The sequence below is a fragment of the Zootoca vivipara genome, chromosome 3 (assembly GCF_963506605.1).
Source record: "Zootoca vivipara chromosome 3, rZooViv1.1, whole genome shotgun sequence".
Taxonomy (NCBI): Eukaryota; Metazoa; Chordata; class Lepidosauria; order Squamata; family Lacertidae; genus Zootoca; species Zootoca vivipara.
Window position 1 is genome coordinate 64,260,237 of NC_083278.1, and position 11,718 is coordinate 64,271,954.

Sequence of the window (11,718 nt, forward strand, 5' to 3'; positions counted from 1 at the left end):
ATCATCTCAGATGGCCAAGCATTCCAAAGGAAGTGAGATAGTAGTAATGGGGGATTTCAACTATCCTGATATTTGTTGGATGTCAAACTCAGCCAAGAGCATAAGGTCGAACAGATTCCTCACTGGCCTTGCAGACAACTTCATTGTCCAGAAAGTGGGAGAAGCAACAAGAGGATCAGCCATTTTAGATCTGGTCCTAACCAATAGTGATGACTTGGTTAGTGGGGTAGAAGTGGCAGGATCATTAGGTGGGAGTGACCATGCTCTTCTGGAGTTTATTATCCAGCGGAAAGGAGCAACCAAGCATACTAAGGTCCAAATTCTAGACTTTAAGAAAGCCGACTTCAGAAAACTTAGGGAAACGCTGGGTGAAATCCCATGGACAGTAATACTAAAAGGGAAGGGAGTTCATGATGGTTGGGAGTTTGTTAAAAGGGAGATATTAAAAGCACAACTTCAGGCAATACCAATGAGACGGAAACATGGAAGGTGCCTAAAGAAGCCAGGCTGGCTATCTAAAGAACTTTTGACTGAGTTAAGATTTAAAAGGGATATGTACAAAAAATGGAAAAGGGGGGAAATCTCCAGAGAGGAATTCAAACATATAGCCAGCACGTGTAGAGACAAAGTCAGAAAAGCTAAAGCACAGAATGAACTCAGGCTCGCCAGAGAGGTTAAAAGCAACAAAAAGGGCTTTTATGGGTATGTCCGTAGCAAAAGGAAAAACAAGGAAACAGTGGGGTCACTCAGAGGAGAAGATGGTGAAATGCAAACAGGGGACAGAGAAAGGGCAGAACTCCTCAATGCCTTCTTTGCCTCAGTCTTCTCCAAGAAAGAAAACAACGCCCGACCTGAAGAATATGGAGCAGATGATTCAGCAGGGGAAACACAGCCCAGAATAAGTAAGGAGGTAGTACAAGAATACTTGGCTAGTTTAGATGTATTCAAGTCTCCAGGGCCAGATGAACTACATCCAAGAGTATTAAAAGAACTGGCAGAGGTGATTTCAGAACCACTGGCAATAATCTTTGAAAATTCCTGGAGAACAGGCGAAGTTCCAGCAGACTGGAGGAGGGCAAATGTTGTCCCTATTTTCAAAAAGGGGAAAAGAGAGGACCCAAACAATTACCGCCCAGTCAGCCTGACATCAATACCAGGAAAGATTCTAGAGCAGATCATTAAGCAAACAGTCTGTGAGCACCTAGAAAGAAACTCTGTGATCACTAAAAGTCAGCATGGGTTCCTGAAAAATAAGTCATGTCAGACTAATCTGATCTCATTTTTTGACAGAATTACAAGCCTGGTAGATGAAGGGAACGCTGTGGATGTAGCCTATCTTGATTTCAGCAAGGCCTTTGACAAGGTGCCCCATGATATTCTTGTAAAGAAGCTGGTAAAATGTGGGCTAGACAATGCTACCATTCAGTGGATTTGTAGCTGGATTACTGACCGAACCCAAAGGGTGCTCATCAATGGCTCCTCCTCATCCTGGAGAGTAGTGACTAGTGGGGTGCCACAGGGTTCTGTCTTGGGCCCAGTCTTGTTCAACATCTTTATCAATGACTTGGATGATGGGCTTGAGGGAATCCTGAGCAAGTTTGCAGATGACACCAAGTTGGGAGGGGTGGCTAACACCCCAGAGGACAGGATCACACTTCAGAATGACCTTAACAGATTAGACAACTGGGCCAAAGCAAACAAGATGAATTTTAACAAGGAGAAATGTAAAGTGCTACACTTGGGCAAAAAAAATGAAAGGCACAGATACAGGATGGGAGACACCTGGCTTGAGAGCAGTACATGTGAAAAGGATCTAGGAGTTTTGGTTGACCACAAACTTGACATGAGTCAGCAGTGTGATGCAGCAGCTAAAAAAGCCAATGCAATTCTGGGCTGCATCAATAGGAGTATAGCATCTAGATCAAGGGAAGTAATAGTACCACTGTATTCTGCTCTGGTCAGACCTCACCTGGAGTATTGTGTCCAGTTCTGGGCACCACAGTTCAAGAAGGATACTGATAAGCTGGAACGTGTCCAGAAGAGGGCAACCAAAATGGTCAAAGGCCTGGAAACGATGCCTTATGAGGAACGGCTTAGGGAGCTGGGTATGTTTAGCCTGGAGAAGAGAAGGTTAAGGGGTGATATGATAACCATGTTCAAATATATAAAAGGATGTCATATAAAGGAGGGAGAAAGGTTGTTTTCTGCTGCTCCAGAGAAGCGGACACGGAGCAACGGATTCAAACTACAAGAAAGAAAATTCCACCTAAACATTAGGAAGAACTTCCTGACAGTAAGAGCTGTTCGGCAGTGGAATTTGCTGCCAAGGAGTGTGGTGGAGTCTCCTTCTTTGGAGGTCTTTAAGCAGAGGCTTGACAGCCATCTGTCAGGAATGCTTTGATGGTGTTTCCTGCTTGGCAGGGGGTTGGACTGGATGGCCCTTGTGGTCTCTTCCAACTCTATGATTCTATGATTCTATGATTCTATGATTCTATCTGATTAACAATGGGGATTAGGGGATTAGCGGATTAGGGAAAGATACAAAGTGGATTAGAAAAAACATCTGAGGATATCAATGTAATCTGCATTCTGATCCTAGGCTGAGTGCCTCAGATGAGGCAGATGAAGCACATCCTCTTGATTTAATTTAAAGACTTTTATTATTTAATTCGGGGATTGAAAAAAAACTTCAAACGTTAGACGTCTGCAAGCACAAAAAACTTTTTTTTGAGGCAATTGTTCTTGCATGGTGGGGAATCTTGGGAGCCGTAGTCTGTTCAGTGCGTACGTTGAGTGTTGTTAGGAGACCTCTATTTCTCCATCAGAGAGCACACAGGTTAACATTTACAGACATCCTTTCTCCTGCGGCCACCTGCACCCATCAAAAAGCTTCTCTGTACGGTAGGGGGCTCTCCTGAATAAGGTAGGTTGGGGCATTGTGGACTGCTGCCAAAATCAGAATTGGATCCTAACATAAATTGAAATAAGGAAGTTCACAGAAAGTGGGTTTCTCCTCCCCCACAGCCCCCACCTGTGTGGTTCAGGAAGGGCCTTTGAACACCTGGAGAAGCTTGCAGAGGGAAGGAGGGACAGGGCACTTTCTTTAATTTTTTTTTATTTAAAGGCAGTTATAAACTGCTTAATATTTTGAAATCTTAGCGACTTGGCATTCAAGCCATTACTTTTAGAAATTGTATCTAAAGTTTGTTTTTTATTTTATTTTATGGTTTTACAGTATGGATTTATGGATAGCTTCTTCAGCTCTTGCTTGGCATAGAATTGTAAGGGACAACACAGGTCATCTAGTCCAACCCCCTGCAATGCAGGATTTCTTTTGCCCAAGGTGGGGCTCGAACCCATGACCCTGGGATTAAGAGTCTCATGCTCTGCCGACTGAGCTATCCCAGAGCTGTAATAATTTATTTTTATAAATCTGCCCCACATGGTAAAATAATGACACCCCAATTTTTTTTTGAAAGAAAACATTGTAAACTGAAGACGGCTATAAGTACACTGAAATATAGATGTCTTATGAAAAGCAGTTTCCCAACAAGGCACTGCAAGCTGGCTGTCAAAACGGAAGTGTGTGAAGAAATTGCAAGCTGTTTTTTTTTTTTTAAGTCCTCCTTTTCCTCGTGTTTTTCTGGATGTAGACTGTAAATAATAAAAAATATATTATTTATATTATATTACTATAATATGCATTTATATGATATAAAATTATTATTTTCTTATTTTATTACTCCTGAATTACACCTGTAGTGTATTACTCAACAGATTTCACGTAAGTGGTCCATGAGCGGGAAAGAAGCTATGGTGTACAAATCTATTAGTATTAACATATATATTACATATTAACATATATAAATGAAACCCATTTATATACTTAAATAAAAGTATATGAAGTATATGAAATGAATTGGGAGACTTGTCTAATGAATTCATAAAAGCCCAGGAGTCTAATAAACATGCTCCCTGGTTATAGTAAGTTAAGTCAGATCCATTATTTATTTATTTCATAAAATTTATATACTGTTTTATTGTAGAAAACCTCAAGATTGTTTACAATAAAATCAAGAAAAAAATCACAACCATACTTCAAAACACACAGAAGTCAAAATAATAAAACAGATTAAAATTATCTCATGATGGGGTCACCAGCCTGGTGCCCCCAAAGGCTTCTGAACAGGGGCACCAGACTCAGCTATCTTTTACTTTAAAGCAATTTCTGTTAAAGGAACTAGCCTGGCTGCTCCTACCTGTCACTTTTAGCCAACAGGTGAGGTCAGAGCTGTAATTCATTAAGTAGGTTGTGTGGACACCAGGCAATAGTAATCCTTAGGATCTAAATAGGGCTGAATTTATAAAGGCATAATTGGAGTAATTGCACCAGATTCCATGCCAGGATGTGCTGCAGGCTCTGAGCTTTCATTTTTTAAAAAAGCAAATCTCTACTACTTTTAGATAAGAAGGTATGTGCAGACAACCTTTTAAGCTGGGATCACTAACCCACATCAGGTGGAGAGACAATAACAATGCTTCCTCCAGCTCCGTAGCACAGACCACTTGGTGGAGTTGGAAGGGCCAACCCACTTCCCACTCTGGTTGGCTATAATAACTCCACCTCTCCTTTACAGAGGGAAGGACTTCTCCAGGCAGTTGTGGGACAAAAATGGAAAGAAAAGGGTAGGATAAGTCAACCTCTTTAGGTTTTTGGAGGGTGCATGGGCTGTGGGAAGTGCTGAGGCTGTTTCACCTCCTTTGCTTTGGCTTCCCATAGAAATACTTTTTGGGGAGGTGGGGGAAAGATTGTTCCTAAGTGGTTTTAATGTAGGACAGTGGAGAGACTGTATCATAATCATAACATTTCCCCCAAGTGTTTCCATTTGGGGGGCACCCACTTTTGGGGGACACCCATTTCAGAGACATTCATATTAGCATTACAGCAGGGATTGTTGCCAACTTGTTTTAGGAGCACAGTGTGAGGGCAGAAACATAATTATTGTCTCATACATCTCCAATTTTGACAATTGTCACATTTATTTAGGTGAAAAAATAGGGTCCCCACAAAGGATTGCACATAGGGCCCCTCAGAACATTAATCCACCACCAACAGTCTTATACAGTATAATCTTATGTGGAAGCCATGCAGCAGACAATATTATAGCATGTAACAATTCAAACATTTGCAGACAACTAAAGGTGTCTATGTTTGTGTGCAATTAGGCCACAGAGTTTAATCCATTTAATTTACATTTATTAACCCACCTCAGCATTTTTCATATAGGGAAGCTAATGTTTTGTCATTTTAAAATTCATTTTTCACCATATATCTCCTTTAAATTAGGCAAGCAACTTGTTAGTTTGTTTTCTGTCTCACAGGATCTGTTTGTGCCCAAGGCAAACTTAAACAGCTGTGTTCCAGGCAGAAATGGGAAGATCATGTGACAGATGGGAAGGGCTTAGGAACCAGTAGGAAACTAATCCTTTTCAGGGCCACTTCAGGCAAATATCATACTACTCAGCAGTAGGTGAGTGGAAGGTAATGACGGGCCAATAAACTATATTTTGCTTCCAAGGGGTAGGTGAAAATGCATACAGCTTTAACTTACCTTTGCCAACGTTTTGAGCTTGTGGCCCCATTCTAATGAATAGCAGCATGCATTTCCTGCCTACTCCTTAACTAATGCATTTTTAAGAGGCCCAACTTTTTTTTTGTAGAGGGGGGAATTTCTACCTTCTCCACAATTTATAACATAGGAAAAGAAATTCATTTGGACCACCTTAGCATTTTCCTGGCAAATTAATAGCACTATATCCTGTCATATATCTCTCAACCTTGATGGTAAGTTAAAAAGCAAAACTATAAAGTGCAGAGAGAGAAGCAGAGAAAACAGGATTCACAGGGCTCTTTGGGTATTTAATAGATTTCCCAACCTCTAGCATATGGTGGTGCTAGTACTTTATTTTTCAGCCAGCCAGCCAGCCATGATTATTCATTTTACAGTTCTATCAAGGCTCATAGTTACTGCCAGAAAGAGAATCTCATCATAGCTGAAAATACAAGCACACATGCAGCAGAAACCACTCAATGGGAAAGACAATTTTAATGTCTCTTGCTCCAGCTTTTGTCTCAGAATGAGAAGATTGGCTGCAACTCAGATGATCCTGTCAAAGTAGGTGACTATCTTACTTTCTTGAATGTTTGTGGTATTGGCATTTTTTACAAGATGGCTATAAGTTAAGTACACACCTAGGAGTTATGTGTGTGATGTGGGATATAGTTATTCATTTTCCCGTAGCAGTGAATGCGTCCAATGATTGCATTCCCACCCACCCCTGAATAGTGGCTGAGGACGGTGTTGCTATCTGGAATCTGTGTCTCCGGCTGTGGAAAACTGACATCTGGAGCAGTAATTACTGGGGATGTAGGAAAAAAATAACAAGTGCTTCCTTTTTCACAGAGCAGGAATAACAGCCTGTCTTCAGCACTCTGGGTGAAAAAATGTTTTTACAGAACTCACTTGGTTGAAGTGTCATATTGTAAGGATACCTGCTGGGAACCACATGAATCTTTCCATTTAGTTATTTATGAATGAAGCCAGAAGCAACTATGCGACTTTGGGCTTCAAAGGCTGTTATAACTTTGTGTGTGTGGCATGTGTATATAAAGGTATCATTAAGAACATCACCCTCTATGCAGTTCTGCAGCAAGACGAACTTTCAGCTGCAAAGCAAATTAATTCACATTTCAGTTTAGCTGGCATTAAATACGGCAGATGTTTTAGACTGAAAAATGTACCATGTAAGCAGACCACTCTCTAGGCAGACAGGACAGTTCAAGCTTCTTTCACCTGCAAGCTCTAGATTAATGCTGAGCGTGATCATTGCAGTGCTGTGGGATTGGCTCTTAGTTGCTTGGCTGCCAAAATTCAAATGACTCCCAGAGCGAGAGCTTCAGGGTCTACAGGTCAAGTTGGGAGTGAAGTTCCTTGTGCAATATCACTTGGAAGAACGGTGTGTTCTCAACTGTACAGAAAGCATTGAAATGTTGGAGTGGATGCCATATCCCTGCTCCCCAATGTATCTTAATTCATGAAATAATTACGTCTAATTTTAAATACAAAAGAGAATGTGTAGGCATATACGCATGGGGCACACGCAAAATACTAACAGTGTACAGTAATTCTAACTATGCCCTATCAGAAATCCTATTGCAGTCAGTAGGGCACAGATAAGTGGTGTGCAGGGGTGGGGAGAGAATTAAAGCCAAAAAGTAATTCAATCAATTAATAGAATAACACAAGCAGAGCTTACAACAGAGGAAAAACAGTCACAAACAAAAGGGGAAGAGAGGTTGCTTCTTTACATGCTTTTTGGAGGTAGGATTGAGGGGGCAGTTCTGTTCCCTTGGGAGTAATGCCCATGGAATTCAATAGGACTTCCTTCTGACTTACTGTGGTTAGGATTGTGCTGCAAGTCAGGCAAGAAAGAGAAGGCGAGGGTTTAAGCAAATGGATCAGCACTACCTGTATTTTAAAATCTCCCTTTGTAAGCTTGGGGGAGGGGGTACAGAACTGATATTTCTATTTACCTAATGGAGCATTTTATCCCTCTTTTGTATCCTTTTCTCAAATGGCATCAGGGTGAGTTCTCTCATCCTGAGATAGCTTGGCCACCCATGTTGTTGTTGTTTAGTCGTTTAGTCGTGTCCGACTCTTCGTGACCCCATGGACCATAGCACGCCAGGCACTCCTGTCTTGCACTGCCTCCCGCAGTTTGGTCAAACTCATGTTCGTAGCTTCGAGAACACTGTCCAACCATCTCGTCCTCTGTCGTCCCCTTCTCCTAGTGCCCTCAATCTTTCCCAACATCAGGGTCTTTTCCAAGGATTCTTCTCTTCTCATGAGGTGGCCAAAGTATTGGAGCCTCAGCTTCACGATCTGTCCTTCCAGGGAGCACTCAGGGCTGATTTCCTTAATAATGGATAGGTTTGATCTTCTTGCAGTCCATGGGAACTCTCAACAGTCTCCTCCAGCACCATAATTCAAAAGCATCAATTCTTCAGTGATCAGCCTTCTTGATGGTCCAGCTCTCACTTCCATACATCACTACTGGGAAAACCATAGCTTTAACTATACGGACCTTTGTCGGCAAGGTGATGTCTCTGCTTTTTAAGATGCTGTCTAGGTTTGTCATTGCTTTTCTCCCAAGAAGCAGGCATCTTTTAATTTCGTGACTGCTGTCACCATCTGCAGTGATCAAGGAGCCCAAGAAAGTAAAATCTCTCACTGCCTCCATTTCTTCCCCTTCTATTTGCCAGGAGGTGATGGGACCAGTGGCCATGGTCTTGGTTTTCTTGATGTTGAGCTTGTCGTACTCCTTTCCCAATTTTGAGCCAATCAGTTGTTCCATATCCAGTTCTAACTGTAGCATCTTGTCCCACATAGAGATTTCTCAGGAGACAGATGAGGTGATCAGGCACTCCCATTTCTTTAAGAACTTGCCATAGTTTGCTGTGGTCGACACAGTCAAAGGCTTTTGCATAGTCAATGAAGCAGAAGTAGACGTTTTTCTGGAACTCTCTAGCTTTCTCCATAATCCAGCGCATGTTTGCTATTTGGTCTCTGGTTCCTCTGCCCTTTCGAAATCCAGCTTGCACTTCTGGGAGTTCTCGGTCCACATACTGCCTAAGCCTGCCTTGTAGAATTTTAAGCATAACCTTGCTAGCGTGTGAAATGAGCGCAATTGTGCGGTAGTTGGAGCATTCTTTGGCACTGCCCTTCTTTGGAATTGGGATGTAGATTGATCTTCTCCAATCCTCTGGCCATTGCTGAGTTTTCCAAACTTGCTGGCATATTGGGTGTAGCACCTTAACAGCATCATCTTTTAAAATTTTAAATAGTTCAGCTGGAATATCATCACTTCCACTGGCCTTGTTATTAGCAGTGCTTTCTAAGGCCCATTTGACTTCACTCTCCAAGATGTCTGGCTCAAGGTCAGCAACCACACTACCTGGGGTGTACGAGACCTCCATATCTTTCTGGTATAATTCCTCTGTTGACAGCTATGCTACACACCCATATCATCCTGCAAAGCGGCAAAGGTGATTTTACCATGATGTTTGATAGGCAGACTGTAAACCTGTGGGCTCAGCATCTTCTTAGCATGCAGAGGAAAAAGTAGTAGTCAACTTGGACAGGATGCTTCCTGAAAACCTTTGATCACACTTTTGAGGCCAACATGTAACAGAATAATTACACTCACTCTGGATTAAGACTTCTGCATTAGCTTTTTGAGAAACAGGAGACGCAGACATTTTTTCAACAACATAGGAATTCCTGTTTATCAACATCTCCATGAAATGGATTATGTATCCTTGCTGCAGCCTTATTCCAGGTGACACCACTTGTATACTTAATCCAGTGTTGTCTACTTCAGCAGGAGTTTCCCAGGGTCTCAGGTATTTCCCACCATCTGATTATTTTAACTGTACATGCCAGAAACTGAACCTGGGATCATCTGCATGCAAAGCAAGTGGTCTGCCAGTACCACTGAGATATGGGCCCTCCCCACCAAGGAACTTTGCTTTAACATTGTATACTTGCACTGCTAAATGGCTCTAATTTGAGAATTTAGAATTCAGCACTTGGGATCCCTATAGTCCAAATGTACCCAGTACATCAGCTCACATTGATTTTCCCTCCAAGCTACACACCATAGCTGTCAACTTTCGGATTTGAAAATAAGGGATCAGCAGCCTCACCTGTCCCAGGGACAGTCTAAGGCATGGAACCCCCAAACTTCAGCCCTCCAGATGTTTTGGACTACAATTCCCATCTTCCCCGACCACTGGTCCTGTTAGCTAGGGATCATGGGAGTTGTAGGCCAAAACATCTGGAGGGCCGCACTTTGGGGATGCCTGGTCTACAGTATATCTAACAAACCAGGATAGCAGTGGGAAATGGCGTTGGAATAAGGGAATTTCCAGCAAAAAGGGAAGGTTGGCAGCTGTGGCTTGGAATAAGGGAGTTTCCCCGCAAAAAGGGGGGGTTGACAGCTATGCTACACACCTAATTGGGGCTTACATGGAACCAGCACAAGCTTGTGCAGCCAACATGATTGGGTTTGTGTGTGTGAGTGGGGTTCTTCTCTTACTCCTGGTTGGCTACTAGACCTATCAAACATATGAAATAAGGCAGTCCAGGTGATGTAGAGTTTCTCATAAGAAAAGGGCATGTTTGTTTAGGAATGTTTGAACAATTGGTGCAACTATCAATACAGTTTGGAGAAGGCATGGAAACCTAATCCCTGGTATTGGTGAACAGACTATTGTGGGCAATTAGATTATAGTTGCAACTAGATGTTGCGATCCTGTGGACTTTCTGACTTAGGGGTCAGAATGGTTCCTTAACTTTGTGTCTTGCCCATCACAAACCAAGGTATTTGTCACTGCATAAATTTGAGAATGTTAAAAGCATGAAAGAGAGGCTCATGCCACGAGCCCCACAGTATTGTTAGGATCAGGCTTAGGCTGGCAGACTGACACAGGAGACGAAGAAGAAACAGAAGAGGGGGCTGAATGGTGGGAACCTACTTTGAAAGGGGGGGGGATCTCCTCTTTCCACCCTGACGTTAGGTGGCTTGGAAAGCGGAGCAGGGATACCAGCTCTTTCTTCTCACCTTTTTGCAACATGGAGATCCTCAGTGGAGGCTGAAAAGGGCTTTGATCAGCTGAGGGGGGAGTCTGAACAGGAGGTGGTAGTGATTGAGCAGGAGTTTGAACAGGAGGGTGCAGTCTTGGCACATAGAACCAGGCACGGTCTTTGCAGATGGGAGCAGACCCACCAGCTCCGACAGAGCACATGTTTGCAAGCTTAGCATTCCTTTGAGGCAAGAGTCTCATGAGCAAGCATGTTATGCCTCATCCGCAAAAGCTGGTGGGAAGGGTGGGGGAGCTGTTGGGTCATCTTTGTGAATTCCGTACCGTTCAGTATTTCTTGTCTTGCTCCTGAAGTGACTCCAGAGTACAGTATCTGCTGTTGAGCCTGTACCATTACAGTACTTGTCTGAATAACTATCTCTTCCTTATTTACAAGTAAGAGCCTGTGTGTGTGTATGTGTGTTGGGTGGGAGCCAGGATAGGCCTGCTGTATCTTTGTGGTTTGCCCTTTGCTGATGTGTTGTTGCTGTTGCTTCTGAACTTGTGGGAAGTCCATTACACTCAGCTTTGCCAATTCTCCTGATTAATGCAAAAGGAATTTGGGTGCATTTTCTCTTGCTGCTGCTCATATTGGGCACAGTTCTGATTCAGTGCCACAGAAATATCGAGTTGTTGGCATCTGTTTCTCACTCAAGAGACAATGGAGTGTGGCTCCAGGAGTGAAGTCAAACAGTTGAAGAATCACAGCACCTGCTACGGGGGGAGGCCTTAACTGTGCCAGTTAACTGAAATCTGACATGAGCGAAGACCTCCCTGGTGCTGTCACCTTACTTAAGAAATTTCCTTCCTCCTCATATATGGCTGGCACCAACGCTTACGAATTTGCAGTGCCAGCTGAAACCTTACTTGTTGGTCCTGGCTATTATGTGGGAATTGATGCATTGCTGTTTTATTTCATTGGTTGCAAAAAATTGAAATTGACAACCAATTAATTGATGCCAGTTCAGAGAGTATGTAGTGAGATGAAGTCTGAGACCTAGAAACTGAGGGTAAGT

General features: G+C 42.7%; 1 protein-coding gene across 3 annotated transcripts in view; it reads left to right on the plus strand.

Moving 5' to 3' along the window:
* The first annotated feature begins 5,485 nt into the window (after positions 1-5,485).
* ESR1 (estrogen receptor 1) overlaps positions 5,486-11,718 on the plus strand; it is a 198,715-nt gene continuing 192,482 nt past the window's right edge. The window contains exon 1 of one of the 3 annotated variants that reach the window (XM_035108734.2): positions 5,486-6,176. The gene's annotated coding sequence lies outside the window, so the exon portion shown is untranslated. The other 2 variants (XM_035108740.2, XM_035108736.2) reach the window with 2 other exon arrangements.